Below are 15,707 nucleotides of genomic sequence, written 5' to 3'. Positions count from 1 at the left end.
CATCTAATGCAAGGAAAGGGAGTTGTCTGGTGTCGTAATCGGTGTTGGTGTTGGTTGTGGTGTTGGCGATCGTGGTGGCGGCATTGGTGGTCATGGTGGTGGTAGTGGTGTTAGTGGTTGTGGTGGTGGTGTTGGCGATCGTGGTGGGGGGGCGTTGGTGGTCTTGGTGGTGGTGGTGTTGACGATTGTGGTGGTGGTGTTGGTGGTGGTCAGGGTGTTGGCGATCGTGGTAGCGGTGTTGGTGGTCGTCGTGGTGGCTGTGGTGGTGGTTTTGGTGCTGGTCCTGTAATAAGTGTAGAAAGAGGAAGATCATCATCATCTGATGAGAAGTCTGGGTTAACCACTCTTCTTCTTTTCACATCTGAAATGGAAGTAAACGGTACACATCAGTACTTAAGAATCTAAAAAATTACATCATTAGGCCTACTACTATATAGTAAACACTTTTGACACAAACATTGATTTTGACCCTTTTTACTAACGATATATCATAGATCCATAACATGGAAGACAACCCCTTGAATCAATATAGGGTAAAATCAAATCTATCTGTACAAGTGATGAGGGCAAATTGGGTATAATGTAGCTCTTGGAATATACGCTCCGGAGAACTCGGACAAGCTTTGTCCCCGAAGCTTGGCAGAGTTCCCGAGGCGTATATTTCCAGAGGAAGGTATGATCTTTGCTTTTACCATAGTTGGTGAAGGGTCTATGCTTTTACGTGAAATGTTATTACTTACCAGTCATGTCAATGACCACAGCTTTGTACAGTGCACTTTTATATTTCACTTTCACTCCGTCACCTTCTACGAAACCAGTTGTCTTAACAGTCAATGTCTTAACCTTTTCCACACAACCACTGTATTCAGCTGGTTGAAGCCACTTACTTTACTGTTACCTCTGACATGTCGATTCAAACCAGTATTTGTGTTAAAATATTTTGGAAGAAAACTAATTGTATTATTGTAACTCTTGAATTTTCTAGCTTGATACATGATTTTCAATTTTTCTACAAAAGCAAAGAAAGATATATTAAGAATATTAATTAAAAATATTTTGTTGAGCTCAAATCGAAGAAGCATATGGCCATACACCATAAGTAATCGCAGATACTTTAGAGACTTGTGCACAGATACAGTAACTGTCATATGAATTTACTAAATCTATGGTATGTAGAACCACAACAGGTCACAACAGCACAAGTAAAATAAACCTATTAGATTTTAATGCAGTCTAGAATGTCCTTACATTTCTGACAAATTCCTGTGGCTGTGCCGCTAGATTCACTTTCATGACAGAAAATGATGTCAAATATACATGGGTTCTTGTCAGTTTATGGACAGTTCTGTATAATGCAGCATTCTGTTCTTCAAACACTCACACAAGATGGAGCCATGATATGTCTTTACCATTTCTCTGAAAGGAAATATTGTAAAGTTACAGTCAAAATACTGTCACCATAAAAAAATCACAAAATATAATGCAAAAATGTAGAGTTGATGTTGATAGATTGGCTGTAGTTGAAATGATTGCATTGCAAGATAATGAAGCGATATGAGTTTAGTTATAGATATGGTAGCAGTACATTATATACTACCTACAGTGGTAAATTTACTTAGCGACATTCTACAGCTTCTCTTGTGAACAAATGAGTTGGCCCAGCAATTCTCTTTTGAGCAAACAAGTTGGCCCAGCAATTATGTACTATTCTGATCAAATGGGGAACACCTGATATAAAGAATAGTTTTCTTTCCTCATTTGTAAATGGATTGTGTGTTGAATAGACCACAGTATCCCTTGGAGTACCTGGCTCATAATGTAATCTGAAAAAACTTTCCTATTGGGCGATGCTCCATCACAGGTAACTGCTAGAACCTTTACACCTGCTACCTCAAGTCGCTTAAAGGCCAAGGTCCAAACAGGCTATGTGTTCACGCTACGGAAGTGGGTTTGCACATGTGCAGATATGACGCAACCAAAATCCTTTGTTTTAATGGGTGGAGTATTCTGTTAATCTTGCCCAGATAGTTATCAAGATATAAACATCTTTTCACACATATCGGTTACATGTTGTTCACTCATATTGTTTGTCTTTTGCAAAGAGTATGAATACAGGACAGTACAATATAGTTACTTTGGAACGGTAAATTGGAAACAAATTCGACGCCTACTACGGATCTTGATCACGCAATGATTCAGTTATTTAGCGTTAATGTTTATCTTCGAACGGGCGGAATAATATAACCGAGACACATAATAGCTTCCTGACCCTTATATTTTCCATGCGAATGTGCTGTACGAAATTGCCTACACGAATAGATTATATTAGACCTATTTGTAATTCCGAAAACAACATTGTCTAGTGCGAGGAAAACTCAACAAATCACTTGGGGTTGCAAGCCTTGCAACACTGCAATGTGCGCTTGTTTCTCTCTGATTCACAGCACAAAAGTTTTCAATACACGGTTACAGAGAAATCTCATCACGGCAGGAATGACGTAAATTGTAATGTCATATACACCCTAGCCTGTCACAAGTGTAATATTCAATACACGGCCAGACTACGTAACCTTTTCACAAGAATGAATGGTCAAATATCAAAACGAACAGAATAGACAGATCTCCTTATGTCTTATCCAACTTCAGAATGCCAGGACACACTCTATCCGATAATGCTGAGACTGACAGCCACGATCGTCTGCCGGATACTGAAACAATTGGAAAGTATATGGATATACAGAGCCGCAACAATGTATCCTCAGGGACTTAATGACTATGAACCTACAGGAATTCAAAACTAGATATTTCATATTGTTACCCTCTCATTTTGTTATCTGACAAATTCCCTTTGCCCTCTTCAAGTTCAGACCTGCGCTGTAAATACTGGTTATGTTCTTAGTATGAGTTTAGCCTGATGAAGGTGTGCTAGTCACATCCATACGTCGCCAACATAGCATCTTTTGGGACTGAAAGTAAGACTGATTTCAGAACATTACAATCCTCAATATATATATAAAAGTAGTTACTTTTGCAAAGAAAACACTCTAATCGAAGAATCGAACGCAAACAAAACCTCATTATCACAAGATGATCCCAACATAAAATGTATAATTTGTAAGACAATGTACAATGTTTGTAGCAATTTCACTCTGCATTCATTCAAACGGAACCGTCCCCAAAAAATACGACAAAAGTCATTCTCTGGCCTACAGGACTAAAGTTATTAAAACTACAAAATCACGTCACAGCTAGTAAATTTTGGCCATTTCGTGCCTCCAAATGAGCGTCCGCCAGTGTAGAATTTTCTTCATCAACGCTCTTGCAGCCTTCCTTCTTCGTGGGTGTCTACTGTCCCTAACCAATCTCTCCGAAGTGGCAGGTCTATCGACATTTTCATTCTGTTGATAAATACAATAAATAGCAACTGGATTAGAATTTCAAGGTATATTATTTATATGAACACGAGAACACTGCCAGGATATACATATTTTGTTAGGTGACATACTGCCATATGACATTACCACAACACAAAGTGAAATCATTTCAAAAGAGTAGGGCTCGAGAGTCATCATTGACAGTGATGAATCCAACACCTTTCACACAGAACTGTCACGTGAACATAACTTTGTTAATATTTTTCTAATTCATTTTGTCGAATTTGAAAGTACCCTGGACAAAAATCCTGCAAAGTATTACAGATAAAAGTCTGGTATATGAATGCTTATATGCTTGCCTTCCGTCAGGGAAGGTTACACTTAATATACGACCAGTGTCTTTGTCGACTTGATAAAACTTTTATTATGATAAACATATAAATCGTTCTACATTCATATTATTTGTCGAAGATATCTTACACTGTGAACAGACGTTCGTGCTTATGAAAACAAAGTAGTCGCCTCGCTCTGTGACACTAAATACTAACTCGTACTGATAATGATATGAAGAGCGAGTGCGGAGGCACGAGCTGTTAATATCATGATCAGTATGCAGTGCAAAGAGGCGGGGCGACTACTTTGTTTTAGATGAAATGTAGCAAAAGAAGGCACGAACCACTGTCTACAGTCTAAAGATATCTGTCTGTAGTTAATTTTGAATATACAAAACCCAATCAAGGCAGGCCATATCTGTTCTCATTCGGTAGTTGTCATCCCCGAACACGGCACGTTTATCATGAAATTGTAGTGCGGCATATTGAATGACTCGACATAGTGAGTGTCTCGACACTGCAAATATAATACAATATTACTTAAAAGAGCGATGTTACAAAGTCTTGCAAATTGGTACATATCCTACTGCAGATTGCTAGACAAACAGGTAACCACATTCCTTGATATAAGGACCTTGTGATGAATTGAGATCACATATTATCATATTGTAGTTAAATTCACTATTGCTAGAGGGACTGTGTTCACAAGTGTTAGCTTACAATGTTTGCTCCATCTCGCATTCCATTCCAAACTATGTGTATATCAAAGTGACACATGTAGTATAAATATGATACGGAATTTGGGATAATACCTTGAAGTTGAAATGTAGTCACACTGGGAAATATAAAGATCTTGCTAAATTATACAACTTCACCAAAACAAAATATCTTCGGAAACAATTATTTATATTTTTGTAATTTTACAAGTATTATAAAACATGGATAAAACAAACCTGATAATGATCAATTATGTTATCAAGGCTCTGTTTTAATGTCACTGAAGCTTCAGCTCGGCGATCTGCCTCCATTTCGTGGTCTCCCATTGACTCTCGTGCGTTTTTCATACACCAGAAGAACTGTGTTCTAATGCCAGCAACTATATTGATATGAGAACACATTAGTATACAATAACAACCCTCCATTGCTCACTCCAGTTAGTAATATACAATTTTTTTCTGTACACTTCACCATATCATCTTATGATTAGTATGAGTCGTAACCCAGGGATCACAACACAAGCACGTCAGTTTCTATGTTAAGTTTATCATTTGTGAGTGATCAATATGGCTCTCTTACCTTTATCCGAGAGTTCCGGATGCCATGTTTTGCCACGGTTCTTCTTAGTTCCAGAACTGATAGCTTTCAATTTTCGGCCAATCTCTTTAGTTACTATAAGGTAAATGCACATGTTTCTTAATACTTTCTTTTTGTTTTCACTGGTCGATGTGCGAAAAGAGGTAATACAAGTTTACTCTCAAAAAATATGTCCTGATAGTCAAACACTGGGTGACATCATTCATGTACATTTTTGTATTTCAATAAAATCCTACATAAACAGAACGTGTGTAGTGTCGGATACCTTTTTAAAAATTTCAAGTCTCCCTACTAAGCAAAGTCTCCTACATGGTTCAGTGAGTAGAATGGAAACAATTGGATTATACTCACCATGTACCTGCACCATGCCACGTGTCATTGGCACTGACAGTGTCGAGTCTTTCTTCTCTGAGGAACTTGTTTACTGACGCATTGCGGTCATGCCCATGCACATGAATCGGTATCCCTTTTTTAAAGACACAGAAAATCTAATTTAATCTAACTTGCAATACATAATCAATATAAATAAATCATTATATTCACTTATTCTAACAAATAACTTCTTTTCGTAAATAGCGTAGAAAGATTGGTATCTTACCTTCATCATCACACCAGGCGTAAAAATTTCTTGTGCCGAGCATCTCATGTCTCTGGGAACATGGGTCCATAGTCCGTGTGATTCCTTCAGCTGGAATAACTTTATGGGTCCTGTGGGAAAACATAAATTGGCGGTAACAAAAAGATAGTGTTTCAGAAAAATGATAGGTCATCACAGTCAAATTTTGTTAACAGTAAATAATACAATAATGAGGTCACAATTTCAGCTCTAACGATAATGTTATATAGAACAAATCACTTCCATCAAAACCAACCTGTCTCCAAGGAAGACAACATCCGAGTGCTTAGAGTTACGTCTTGTACCATGTCTTGCGTCAGACATGATGTCTATGCCAGGGTTTTCTAATCGTTCCGTAACTGCTATTTCCTAAGGATAGAATGATATAGATGTGTTACAGATGTTAGATATTTTACTCCAATAGAATAGACAACAAATGCCATTATTGTATGTATGTATGCATGTATGTATGTATGTATGTATGTATGTATGTATGTAATGAATAATGGTAACTATAACAAGACTATGTATCGAAAACAGCTAAGAGGAGCAACCATAAAATAATATTGCATCTGGTGTCGCTTACCTGATGGAGAGCATCCATTCTAGAGTTATTAGCAACCTCTGCTACTGACTCGCTATACTTTGCAAAAACTAGAAGAGTAATCAATGGTACGGGCGTCAGTAACATGAATGATCAATTAATGAATGAATGAATGAATTAGTGAACGAACGGGCAAACGAATGATCGATTGAACGAACGAGCAAATTTAATACACATAACAATAAAACAGATATGTTCTCAAAGAATATAATACATACACATATATATGCAGAAGAGAATAACTTTATGCAAACCAAAGCCGTGGAGCATGAATATGAGGAAAATAATTGTATATCTTCTCGACAGCAAAAGGTACACAAATGTATATTTGCAACACAGATAAATACAAAACAATGATATATCACCAGCAACGACACCAAAAGTGTGGGCTGATACATCGATGTGTATCTGCAATTTAACATCATTACATGAAAGATAATGTGAATAACAATAATATACAGATTGTAACATGTAATACTCACATCTTTCCCGAACCCTTTTTGTCACAGTACCAATATTAGCTGATTCACTTAGTCGTTGGTATTGAATGGGTCTGATGCCTGAGGTGGCCATGCCATGAAGAAGTCTACAAAAAACGGGACAAATAACGTTGCAGGAACTGTATGGTGATTGGTAGGCATAACTCAAGTTGGGGAAAATTGTAAAATGATATTTTGAAAAGAAACCCAGGTGAACACGTATTCATTGACAACAATCCCAAATAAAATATTACATGATAAAGGTAAAAATACATTTTCAATGCCTCTTACCTGTGGTTAGCGACGAAAATCCCATTTGGCATGTTTGGTGATGATTTCCACGTCATGTAGTGTTTTTTTTTTGCATGCCATCATTACTCTCCTGACATGGCCGTGCATAGCCACTTTTTGGGGTAATAGAACACTGTTACACCTACTGCGATGTGCGTGGACTCTTTGTACGAGATTGGTGATTGCAGTTGCTGATGTAACGAAGAGCTGCTCTTCACTTTCTTCTTTCGAAGCTTGTACATTAGCTAGCCACAGCTGAGCGTCATCATCATCATCACCACCATCACCATTATCGTGGTAGTCGTTACTCCCTGATGAGATACGAGTCTTCTTTTTTTCAACGAAACCGAAAACTTCTCGTAAAACATTAAAATTAGAACCGTTGCCAAAAAAAACCTTCATTCGTTGAAAACTGCTGTACATGTCTTTCTTCTCATCAATATTACCTGCAATGTATTCTATGTGGCCACGCAATTCATTATTCTTTCGAATACGTCTTTTGCGTGGCGGCTCTTCGGAGTGCGACATATTCGAAGTACGTACGTTTTGTGACTGACTGCTGAGGTTTTACCAATGATAAACTCAGACCACTAGTGAGTGATAAGCAACCGTGGGAATTTTTTTCGGGTTTTAAATGTAGCGCCATTTAGTCTCGCACATAGGTACATGAGGTACACCTGACAGTTGCCCAATTTCCTGATACCACAGACACAATGACGCTGTACTCTGCTTCCATGAGAAAGGGTTTCTTGCAATACATTTACTCATAAACCTTTATCGGAGTTCAAAAAGTTGTATCAAACCATGCATTCCCTAATGAAATAAGCGAAACAACTTCCCATTTCAACTACTGAACAAGTCGCTCTCGTGCATTGGTGTTGAGCGTAGTTGTAAAGATGACAACATTCTATAAACATAATATAAGTTCAGTCTATCATTATTTTGTACAAAAGAGAAATCATGGTAAAACTATATGCATCGTTTTTTTATGAACTCCTTGTTCCTTTTCCATAACATGAAATAGATTTAACTGAGAGCGATATGAAGTGGTCATGTTTATTTACAAAATCCCATAACCCGCGTACGTCTGAATAAAAATGGTATACACGAGTTTTGCAAAATATGACTGAAACTCAGCTTTCACGATATTGCTGAAAACGTAAAAAAAAATCGCAAGATTAGCGCCAGTTTGCCTTCTCCACTGAAATTGGCTTTTTACAGCCATACTTCACAAATGACAACAAAAAGGAGCATTATATACGTATCAACACCTCGTTAGAGGAATTTTACACAGATTGGCAAATCTTTTTTTCACTTCGTCTTTTTTAATGATAATACCCTAAAATAGCCACTACGACACACCTTACAGGACAAATGGGTCTTATCAAAAATATGATGTTCTGACTTCTATAAATGATAAAATAGAGTAGTACAATATTATAGCGATGTGTTCATGAAAAAAGTAAGATTTTTTGTAAAGTTTCCATGCCTATTGAATAAACAGTACATTGTCATCGGAACCAGTTGTGTAACATCTGGTCATGTTCCGTAGTACTTGTACCACTATACCAGATGTAGCAAAGTGTGCGAAGAATACTTGAAATTAGTAGCTACTCCACGGATCATTTGGCAAAGGGGTCGCTGAATTGTTAGATGAATTACTATAATTGTCATCCCCGTTTATAGTCTGACACAAAAGTTCATAGTTCATCACATCATTGCCAACAGTGTTTAGGTTTACAAAGCCCACCTGTTCACCTGTGTGTAGTTGTCATAAACAAAGTCTTCCTTTATTCTAACTACATCTTGGAATAGTACAAAGTACTTTTGCCATTCCTGCAGTTCATCCATCAACCATTTGCTACAAAAAACCTGGATGAAAGCCTGTGTCACCCTTTACCACATGTGAATAATCAAAGATGGTTCTTTCAGATGGAAGTTTGATGAAGCCAGCATCTTTCAGGGTCTTGTAGGCTGCAGCAGATTTTAGATGCAAGGCAAGACACCACTTAATAATTTGCATTTGTGTGGCCATTTTGCCTGCATTAGCTTTTAGTTGTTCCTCCCAAAACAACCTTGGAAATGACTGAGTTGGATACTCTGAGCTGACAGTATTTGATTGCTCCATCATAAATGTATTGAAGTCGTCATTTGTGTGTGAAGAAAGTTGGATTCCACCCTGATTTATTGCCTTTCTTAACTGTTCATTTGTTGTTTGCACCGTAACAAAATCTTTCTTAGTGTTTTTTAAGCGTTCACACAACTCTTCTCTGCTAAGACTGGTATATTTGGTTCTTGAGTTTGAACTTGTTCTGTCGTCTGCTTCCTTTGCTCTGATTCTCATTTTACATAGTGTTGCTCTGTACTTGGAACATGAGTTACAACGTTCTTTTAATAGTTACTAGGAAGTCACAATGAATTGACCATATTGTTGGTGTGTACTGCACACCTGTTGCTGAGGTTAATTGATCCAAAATCTTCTCTGTATCCAGACAATCTGTACTTTGTCTGCAAGACAAGCTCCTTATGGAATTAGGTTTATAAAGTCAGTATCATGGTTTCCACAACAGATATTGTGGTTATTTACATCCGACTAGCAATCTCAAAACATGACATTTTGATTTCATAACCTGGTTTTCTATCAAACTGTGATTTTTTTGTACCAGTCTCCCATGTACAGATATTGAAATAGATAAATCAGGATAGATTGATATAGACTTCTCAATGACTGGGACAGAGTTTTCTAACACTTTGATGTTAATGAATAGAATTGTATTTGACGAGACATCAACATTCCAGCTTTCAGGCAGAAAAGGATTGTTCGGCAAATTCTGTTACTAGATCACTGTAAATAATTCCTTGCATTGAGATGGGAAGAGCATCCAAAATCCATCTTCATCAATCACTTCCGGATCATAAGGATACATTTTCCCATGGTATTCTACATAAAACTCGTCAGCAGATAGACCGTAAGAATCTTTACGTAACTTGCGATATCTGGAAAATCAATGTTCACAATAACTCATTAATATACAAAGTACTGCAACATTCTTATTACACTTGAACTAATAGTAATAAGTAGTATCGGTGATCAAAGTTTGAATTTAAAATACATCTCCACAGGAGAGCAAATTTGATGAAACTTTCAATCAAACTGGTTATCTGAGCTCTGGTTATGGTATGTTTAATCATTGTTTGTATTCAATTGTGTTACGAACCAAAAGTTTAGAGAAGCCAAATAGCACACAATTAAATACTTTCCCCACAACTTCCAGTCGAAACAACATACGGTCAAACACAGCACACTACACAGCATTACACTTAACAACTATCTTATTTAATTCCGTTGTAATGAAACAAAATATACTATAATAATAAGTCTTGCAAGTGTATTACAGGACTTACAAACCTATCAACTAAAGTAGTTCATCAAATGTTCTAAATAACAAAATGTTCAGTTCTCAGACTTGACTGGCGACTTGACTGTCGAATATCACGACCTTTTAGTCTTACCGGTGGTGCACACAAACTGTTACCGAGTACAGAGCCGAGGGCGGCAAGTTCATTGAGTGTTGAGGGTGGCTACGTCGGACAAACTTCTACTCACGGTTCCTCTGTTGTACCAATCTGTCCTCAAAGTATTTCTCCAGACTTTTACGCCAATGTCCGCACCATTTTATACCACTTATCAGGGTCCGCTTACTTTCAGCAATGTCCAACTTTACACAAGAACGACACTTCTCCAGACAGCTACAGTGAAGACAGGCCTTCCTTGACGAAACCACTGAGAAAACTTCGGGAACAAGCCGTGGACTGCCTCAACTCCCACCAATTGTAGAACAGCCGACGTGGCACTGTATTCTTCGCTATTTAAAGACTATGTTAATTAACAGTTAGTGAATACACCTGGTCATAAAGAGTTAGTGGATACACCTGGTCATTAACATACATGTAATGCGTATCAAATAAGACAGGTGGAGTAAAGAACCAATCAATAAATACTCTTTATCATCACAATTGTGACATATTAAAAGCATACTTACACATTTAGTAGTATCTATTTCACCATCCTCTACTTCAAACATTAAAACATCAGTCTGTCCTTGACATGAATTTGAATTGATCTAAATTGAAAATATGAAAGTGTATGTGTATGTATAAATATCCTGTATTTATTTAATACTGGAACGTTATTCATCAACAAAACATTTCTTAATAGCTGACTAAATGGCAAAGATAGCTGGACTTTAGTTAGAGGTGGGGACGGACACTACTACCCCAAGTAAGAAATTTTATGAAATTTTTTTTTTTTTTAAGTGTTTTATTTCGAGAGAGACAAATTACAACAACACAAGTGCAAAAATAACACGTGGCACCATTTGGAACATCTAAAATAAGTTGAGAAAAATAAGGTACAATGCAGAGGTAGGGAAGAAAAATTCACTTAAACTTCAAAATTGTCCCATTTTGCACAAAACTTTGGGAGGCAGTCTTTTCTCTTGGCAATATGGCACTCAATCTGTTTTGCAAGTCTTACATTTAATTTCACAATATTAAAGGATGGTATAGTTTTTGATAACTTACATTCATAAATGGTCTTTTTTGTTATCGATATAATGTGGTTCAACAAGTGTGAAAAGAACTTGTCGCCTAAAAGAATCTGTTTAGCTGACAACGATGATGGAGTTTGTAGGACCACGCCCCACAGTGTCAAGTGACTGTTCCAGAAAATGGTAGTACATTCACATTCCACAAATAAATGAATAAGGGTTTCGTCCGTTAGGTTACAAAAAGTACAGAGACTACTATTAACTCTAGGTGGATTCATATAGTGAAGAATAGTATTTGTATATAAAATATTGTGATTTATCTTCCATTGAAATTCCTGTAATTTTGACTCTATAGTAACTTTAAAAGGCAGTAAAAAGTAATGGACCCAATCACTGTTGCAAATATCGAGAAAGCCAGAAAAGAAAAGCTTGCTTTTCGGAGGAATGAAATAATCTCCTGTTGTACGTTTTCTAATAGTTTTGACTTGACACGTTTCAAGTGGAACCAATTTTCCTTTTGGAGATAAAACTAATCGGTCTTTCTGGCCTAATGAGCACTGGACTACCTCTTTTCCAAAGAAAAGGGATTGCATGCAGAATTCCTCTCCAGAAGAGAAAGTGATTAAGATTACATCCTAATGAATTAAGGGTGTCTTTTCATCATTAAAAATATCTGCTATATATACAATACCTTTCTTATATAAAAAAGAACTGAAAACCGACTTATTATTAATGAGAATTTCCAAATTGTTCCACACAACTTGTTCTGAGACACAGAGCGAACTACAGGGGTTAACTTCACTCCAAAAAACAAGCATTTCGTGGTAAAATTTTGACAGTGCAATTGGAAGTAATTTAACCTTGTAATTGCACCGAAAAACAAGCTTACCCCCAAGTGGCTTTAAAAAGAAATTTGCAAGTAACTTCCATTGATGTTTAATTTCTTCTGAAATAAAACGCTTTATCCAAGAAATTGTAAAAGCTTTGTAAAGGGCAAAAATGTCAATCATGCCCAATCCGCCGTCTTTAATATCACCAATTAAAGAATTTCTACTAACTTTGTCTAGGCCCTTCCAGATAAAACTGTGGATTGCTCTATTAATGGCTTTGATGTCACCCATCTTGATATAAATTATATTGAACAAATAAATAAACTTTGGAATAACAAGAGTTTTTCCTATCAAAGTCAGTCCTCTACAACCCCATAGGTTGAGCAGGCCGTTCATGGACTTGAAGGAACCTGAAATATTTTCCTGATAAGCCCTAACCAAGTTATAGGAAAAGAAGATGCTGATAATCTTTACAGGCGATTCGGCCAATTAATACCAAGTGGCTCCTCAACCCTAAATCTCCAGCTACCCAGGCTTCTGTTTTACTTTTATTTATCGAAAGACCTGAAGCCCGCTGAAAGTTTTTGAGAAGGGCTATGAAATTTACATAAACCATTTTGTGCACTATTAACCATCTGAGATGCAGCTTTTGTTCTCAACAGGTCAAAAATTGCACACCCAACTAAGTAATCCAGTCAATAATAAATTTAAGTTGTTTTTAACACAAAGTGCATACATGTAGATAAATAACTAAAATATTTCGCTATCAGTGAATGTTTTCTCAATTATTATTATTGTGTTTCTCAAAGTTAAACTTACACTTTTTGCTGAGTGGTAGATATATTGAGACTTCTTTCGTGTCCTCACTCTTTTCCCTCTGTACTCCATGTTGCATATGTTATTTAATACAGTTCCCATCGTCAGTACGTTTCTTGTAGCCAACAACATTACTGCTTTGATCAATGTATATTTTCTGACTGTGACGGGATCACTGAATGACTGCGGTGAAGAGACGTGTTTCACTCTATAACAAGACTTTATTCGCACTCAACGTGTAGACAATAGAAGACAAGAAAAACCTACAATGAGTATACAAAACGAAATACGAAAGTTTACACAACTCTGAGCAGATACATGATAAGGTGAACAATATTTCATTAAATAGGACTAATAAAAGTAACACAAATATAATGAATCATAACTAGTACATGAACTCTTACCCTGCACGTTGGCTAGACCGAGAGGGACATTGAGTGACACTACCTATGGCAAGGCGCCCATTCTGGAAGTGTCACGAATGGGGTGTGGCTCGCCTTATAAAGCTCATTTGAATGTTAAACAATCCAAACTGTGCTTACACCTGTCGAACACAGCAAGTGACCAGTCGAGAGAAAGAGGGAGAAATCTTGGCTTACATTACTTTTATATTTTGGTGGATGTACTCCATCTACATCTTAGGCAACAATAGCTCTAAGATTTCTGGACAATAGTCTCCTGCTTTTGTATTACCCCCTCTTCTCTTCAACTTCTTTAGTGTCTGACCACACAACTGACATAATTTCTGAAGATCTTGTTGGTGTCTAGATGCCATAACCTGTAAATCATTCAAATGGCACATACATGTAAAGAGTTTGTTATTATTTCATGACTTATCATCAGTACGTCAAAAAATATATTGTATTTTATACAATGTGATACTTGATATTGTCAAAATACCATGAAAATTTTCGTTCGTATTTTTTTACTTTTGATTCTTGCACAACAAAGTGACTTATAACTATAGCTTGCTAATGTATGGTTTGTTCACCTAAAAAAAATACTTAAAAAAATTAAATACTTCATACTAAAATGAAGAGAAAAACCTTCATACCCTAACAATAAAGTTAGAGGTCTGAATATCAAAATACAATCTGTTCTCACTTTGTTTTGTTACATGTTTTCAAAAAATAGAAAATCAGTTATTATAATAACATTGGAAATGAGTCACTTCTTTGTCTTTATTTTCTTAAAGTATATTTTGTTCCTGAGCTCTCTTTTTTCAGAACCATATATTATAACCTTTGTGACAACTTATGACTGTATTAACTAAAGGCCACTAATTCCTACAACAATATTACAAAAAAAAACACTAAATTTTACAAGTGAGAATTGTAAAAAAAAGAAAAAAAAAGAAAGATAACAATAACATCACTACAGTTCTAACACTGGTGGTGTAATCTTGACATGAACCTTCAGGAAAGTGAGACTGGAATCAGACCACTATAGAGAACACCTCACAATTATTGATATAACTTTTTTTAAATGTTTTTCTCGACACTGTGTGAGAAGAGCCACTGGCTCAACAGTCTATCGAGATTAAATAAAGTCTAATAATAATAATAATAATAACTTTCACTTCAGTGTGAACTTTGAAATGTTTTCTCAAATGAGGATTTCACATATTATAATTGGCTAAATACTAGTAAGAACCACAGTTGGAACATTTTGGATCTACATCGATACAGGTTATTACACAACATTCGGGACAACTGAAATGAGCAAAGATCAAGTGGCGAAGAAAAAAAAAAAACAGGCTACAAGCAAGGGTCGAAATGTAGTTTATACTAATCCCTGGGCTACAGTAGTATCCATTTTTCGAATGAACTTTCAGCAAAGTGTAGCATATGTACAACTGTATGTCAATGGATGGTTCCATAATTCACGTTCTGATTTACCCGAGGGAAAAGACTTATAATATCATAATATTTGAATTTCCATGTCAAATCAGTTCAAAAATCACTCATTATATATTCATAAATACATCTGTCGCGGAACCAACAACATTAACAGAGCATAACTCACCTGAAATTGCAGCGATTTTTATTCTGTTTGCGGGACGGTCTTAGCGTCCGGACCAAGAAAACACTTACTAACCTTTGACCTTTTCCGGTAGATACTCGACGAGTCATTTGCAAATAACCGCAAAGACCCAAAGTATCATTTTGCACAACATTTGACAGTCTTCAGAAAGAGTTTAAAACAAAAGGCATGCTTGAAGGGTGACAGTGACAGCATATACACTGTCTCAGCCATATCACCTCCATTGTAATTCAATGGTGGACAGCGCCCTCACACTCACAGTCATGCAATAATTTACTGTATTGCACCCAGGCACACCTTGCCCAAATGTCAGTTGTGAGAATTGTTAAAATCATTATCTTCTCCAAGTAAGCAAAATAACTTTTTTTCTAATGTATTTTAACACTTCATATATATGATAAAACCTATACAGATTGGAATTTGGATATGGGTTTTGCAGACCTTGGTAGTACGGTTTA

General features: G+C 36.4%; 1 protein-coding gene across 1 annotated transcript in view; it reads left to right on the top strand.

The window, feature by feature from the left end:
* LOC144451299 (pleckstrin homology domain-containing family M member 2-like) overlaps nucleotides 1-15,707 on the top strand; it is a 62,688-nt gene that overhangs the window by 21,914 nt on the left and 25,067 nt on the right. The gene's annotated exons all lie outside the window — the stretch shown is intronic.

The sequence above is a fragment of the Glandiceps talaboti genome, chromosome 21 (genome assembly GCF_964340395.1).
Source record: "Glandiceps talaboti chromosome 21, keGlaTala1.1, whole genome shotgun sequence".
NCBI lineage: Eukaryota > Metazoa > Hemichordata > Enteropneusta > Spengelidae > Glandiceps > Glandiceps talaboti.
Note: the sequence above shows the minus strand (reverse complement) of the source record. Positions and strands in the feature narration are given on the sequence as shown.